At 39.4% G+C, this 5302-nt stretch overlaps 1 pseudogene; it reads left to right on the plus strand.

Moving 5' to 3' along the window:
• Positions 1-2667: 2667 nt before the first annotated feature.
• On the plus strand, positions 2668-4465 carry LOC102496475 (hypoxanthine-guanine phosphoribosyltransferase pseudogene; annotated as a pseudogene).
• The last annotated feature ends 837 nt before the right edge of the window (positions 4466-5302 follow it).

Genomic DNA, 5302 nt, shown 5'->3' on the forward strand with positions numbered 1-5302 from the left:
CTGCAAAGAACGGGGTTTACAGCATGACCATGCTCCACTGGGAGGGTCCTTTCTCTCTCTCTTTCTCTGTCTCTAGTGAGTGTACATGTCCTTTGGCAATTATATATATGTGTGTGTGTGTATAATTTAGTATAAAGATCTTCATTGGCTTTATTCTAGAATCAGGTAATATTTCATTCTAGAAAATAGAGAAGTTGTTCAAATAAACTGAGCAGAGGAGGTTGATTTTATACCCATGGAAGGGCTGAAGAAAGGTTTAATAACAAAAAGTAGATTGGTCACTTCAAAGTTACTGTCCTAAGGTAGAGACAGATGGAATGAAGAGAAAGTGAGTAGGTAACATCAGGTTACCTGAAGTTACTTCTGTGTAAGGATTAAAACTGAGGGACAGTCACTATGCTGATTGAAATTGACTTGGTTTGGAAACTAGACATGATCTCTGTCCTTATTTCTCTGAAGGTCACTTAACTGAGCTTTGGCATGGTAACATGGAGACATAAATGGCTCCATTTTGATTTTTAATGTGATCTGTTGGGGCCTAGTGTAGGAGATTAGTTCAAAACCATGGACTTTCAGAATTTTTATTTAACACGTAACAAGTTATGTGCAAGACCTGTGCTCTGAAATAACAAAACATTGTTGAAAGAAATTAAAAGAATACCTAAATAATAAGAGATATACCATGTTCATGGATAGGACATCTCTTTATGATAAAATTCAACTCTTTATATTGATCTGTAGACTCAAAGCAATCCCAAATTACCAGAAGGTTTTTAGAAAAATTATATTAAATAAAATTGTAGGCTAATTTAAATTTTATTTGGAAATACAAAGATGCTAGAGTTAACTAAGAGAAGAACAAAACTGGAGGACTTATACTACCACGCTTTTAAGACTTTAAAATTACAGCACTCAAGACAGTGTGATTTAGACATGGTACATATATAAATCAATGGAACAAAGCAAAATAGAGATGAACACTTGTATCATCAAGGAATTTTCAACAAAAGTGCTGATGTAATTTGGTAGAGAAAAGATAACCTTTTCAGTTAATATGCTGGAACAGTTGGCTATACATATGCCAAAATGATGAACCCCATGCATTTCCTCATACTATATTCCGAGTTTAAAATGATTTGTAAATATAAACAAAGTTAAAACTGTAAAACTTATGTAAAACAGAATAAAATCTTTGTGATCTTAGGTAATGCAAAGATCACTTAGACACAAAAAGTAGGAACCATAAAATTTTTTAAATCAGGCTGGATTTCATCAAACTTAAAAACTTTTCCTCCTCAGACTATTAAAAAAAAAAAAGATAGAAAAGACAAGCCACACATTGGAGAAAAAATACTTACAAGACATCTGATGAGAGAATCCTCTCCAAAATCTATAAAGAACTCTTAGAGGGTCCCACATGGCCAACTAGGACTTGGTAGCTTGAAACTCAGGTGGGCTGCATGTACACAGATGCCCAAAATTCTGAGAGGAGAATGGAGAAGGGATTGTGGCCTGGCCATCCCCCCTGGGGGGATGACTTTTTACTTTTCTTCTCTGTCTGTCTCTCCAGTTAGTGCATGTGCTTTATGGCGAAAACCTAAAAAAGGGGGGGAGGGGACACTGACAGGTGGCATGGTGGTTGATTCCCATATGGCTGACCATGGTTCAAGTCCTGGACCCAGTTGTCCCAAAATCATAGCAAATAAATAAATAAATGGTTAAACAAACAAAACCTAGAACTCAGTAATAAAAAGACAACCTAATTAAAATAATAAAAGCTTCGTTGTGTAAAAAACCCAAAGATGGCCTCTGTGTATTGATACCGAGGTTATTTTGTTTCTTCTTTATGAGCTAAGACCTATTAGCTCAAAAGTCCACTAGTACTATACTCAATTCCTAAACCCCCCCCATTAAAGGACATATGTGTTCACCAGAGAGTGAGGGAAAGGAGAAAGCATCTCCCATGAGAAGTAGTCACATTTCAATACCTTTTTCTCCATCTTCCCTTCCCTTCAAGATTTTGGGCATGGACACATACCATATGACCCCAGTCTGTTTCTCAAACCACCAGGTCTGGGACTTGAACATGTGATCAGCCATGTAGAATCCAGCTTTCTTAACCACCAGGCTATGGAGCCAAACCCCCAAACTCAGTTTTTTTACACATCCAGTTAATTTAATAATAGCCCAAACAAGCAAGCTTTTTAGCCATTTGGAACCTTCCTATTTTACATACTCTGTGACATCACCAAACATGTGTTTCATTTGGTAAGGCCCTGGACTTAAAGCCCTGAAACCACCTCTCTAACCCAGAGACTCCCTGCCATGCTGCAGGAGTGTTATCAGCTAGCTATGTAAGCTCCCTCTCTGACTCCTCTAAGGATCACCTAGAAGTTCCCTCCAGTAACCCTATCCTAGCACCACCCAATAAAGCTTGTTCCGTGTCACTGCATATCTTTTCCCTTGGTCAGCCCCCAACTCCCTCAAATCTTCTACAGATTTGAACAAACACTTTACAAACTGAAATAAATGGAAGGAATAAGCACATGAAAAAGATCTTTATAGTAGAGATAATGCTAATTAAATGCTAACTAACAGTAATTAAAACTGCATTGAGATACTGCTCAACTAGATAAAAATGACTAACAATATCAACTGATGGTAAAGATGTGGGGCAACGAGCAAAATGGTATTGCCAACTTGGAAAACATAACCATATAATCCATAATTCTCTCAGTATTACTTACCCAAGGAAAATAAAAGTGTATGTCCACATAAAGTTGTATGTGATGAGTTGTTTTTTTCCATGAGTCAAAAATGGAAACAACCCAAATATTCCAAATGGAATACTACTCAGCAATAAAAAAGAGCAAACTGATAAACAGTATGAAGTGACAGGGATATCATAGTGAGAGAGGCCAAACAGAAAAGGTCATAACCTGAAATTCCATTTATAGGTATTTTAGAAAGGCAAAACTACAGTGATAGTAAGCAGGATCAGTGGTTGTGATAGTTGATGGTTAAGGGGCATATTGATTAAAAAGAGACCTGGGCCAGCAGGTGGCATGATGGTTAAGGCACTGGATCCCACATAGCCAACTCCACAGTTTAACTCCTGGACCTGGCTGCTTGAAAAACACATCGTGGGAACCAACAGTTAGCATAATGGCTATGTCGCTGGATTCCCACGTAGTCGACCGTGGTTCACATCCTGGACCCAGTGGCTTAGAACTCACGCTGGGCGCGTGTGCTTGCGTGCCCAAGATCCCGAGAGGAGAATGGAGGAGAAGGGATTGCGGCATGACCATCCCCCCTGGGGGGTGATTTCTCGCTTTCTGTCTCTATGTCTCTCTCTGTGTGTCTGGTGAGCGCACACACCCTATCCCGCCCTACAAGTAAACCCCCCCCCCCCAAAAAAAAAAACCACATCGTGTGTGTGTGTGTGTGTATGTGTACCCCAAATTGCAAGAGGAGAATGGAAGAGAGAGGATTGCAGTGTGGTCATCCCCCAGGGGAGGAGGAGGATTACTTTCTCTGTCTCTGGTGAGTGCATACACCCTATGGCAGAAGAAAAAAGAAAAGAAAAAAAAAACACTCTGAAGAAACTCTTGGACATGATGAAAATTTGTATTGATTGTGGTGAAATGCAACTGAACACATTATCAAAAACCATTGAACACTGAAAATTTGTGTTGTATATAAATTATCTCTCAATAAAGTAGACAAAGAAAAATAAATGTTGATGCCTTTTAACTCAGTAAAGGTGCCTTTAAGAATTTAATAGAGGGGGCCAGCTTCCTCCTCCTCAGGCCACCGTCAACCCATGCGTCAACCCATGCGCTGGCAGGCTCTGTTACAGTGACCCGCAGCCCCAGCGTCGTGATTAGTGATGATGAACCAGGTTATGACCTAGTTTTATTTTGTGTTCCTAATCATTATGCCCAGGATTTGGAAAGGGTGTTTATTCCTCATGGACTAATTATGGACAGGACTGAACGGCTTGCTTAGGATGTGATGAAGGAGATGGGAGGCCATCACATCGTAGCCCTCTGTGTGCTCAAGGGGGGCTATGAATTCTTTGCTGACCTACTGGATTACATCAAAGCTCTGAATAGAAATAGTGGTAGATCCATTCCTACGACTGTAGATTTTATCAGACTGAAGTCGACAGGGGACATAAAAGTAATTGGTGGAGATGATCTCTCAACTTTACCTGAAAAGAATGTCTTGATTGTCGAAGATACAATTGACACTGGAAAACAATGCAAACCTTGCTTTCCTTGGTCAGGCAGCACAATCCGAAGATGGTCAAGGTTGCAAGCTTGCTGGTGAAGAGGACCCCTCGAAGTGTTGGCTGTAGACCAGACTCATGTCTGTGTTATCAGTGAAACTGGAAAAGCAAAGTACAAAGCCTAAGATGAGAGTTCAACTTGAGTTCAGAAACTTCTGGAGTCCCATGGACATCGCCAGGAAGGTGAACAAGCGGTCTAGTTCTGTGGCCTTCTGCTTAGTACAGCTCTTTGCATGTACCTTCTAAGGTTTTTCTGATTCGTATTCTAGAAATGTCCGTTGCTGCGTTCCTGAACTCTGTACTTGCACTATGAGCGCTATCAGTTCCCTTTGAGTGGATTATTGTTTAACTTGTGAAAGAAAAAAAAAATCTCTAAACCACACCACTATTCAATAAAAATATTGAAATTGCACCTGTAAGAAACATTTAAAGAGAAGATATATTAGTTTTTTAATTGGTATTTTAATTTTTATATACTCAGGAAGGAGCAGAAGCAATTGAATACTGTGAATTATACTACCGTGTGTTTAGGAAAGTAAGGAGCAGTCAGTGTGCACATGAGTGACAGCATCTAACATACTTGGTTCTGTCAAATAAACCTGCGTGCAGGAATTATTTTGCTGGCGTGTCAGTAGCATTGACTGTATTTTCTCACTTGTTCAAATTATTTCCAGTGAATTTTTGTCAGCAGTTCATTTTAAATGCAAATTAATAAATTTTTAAAAAGTAAAAAAATAATAATAAAAAATAAAAAATTAATATAGGGACCAGCAGATGGCATAGTGATTTAGGCAATAGATTCCCACATGACTGACTGCAGTTTAAATCCTGGATCTGAAGGCTTGACAATCGTGCTGGGCACATATGGGTGTGTGCCCAAAATTCCAGGAGGAGAATAGAGAAGAAGGGATTGTGGCATGGACAGACCCCTGGGGGGCTCTCTCTCTCTCTCTCTCTCTCTCTCTCTCTCGCAAACATACACACCTCCCACAAAAACATTTTTTTTTTTAA

This window comes from Tupaia chinensis, unplaced genomic scaffold (assembly GCF_000334495.1).
Source record: "Tupaia chinensis unplaced genomic scaffold, TupChi_1.0 Scaffold000625_1, whole genome shotgun sequence".
NCBI classification, from domain to species: Eukaryota; Metazoa; Chordata; class Mammalia; order Scandentia; family Tupaiidae; genus Tupaia; species Tupaia belangeri.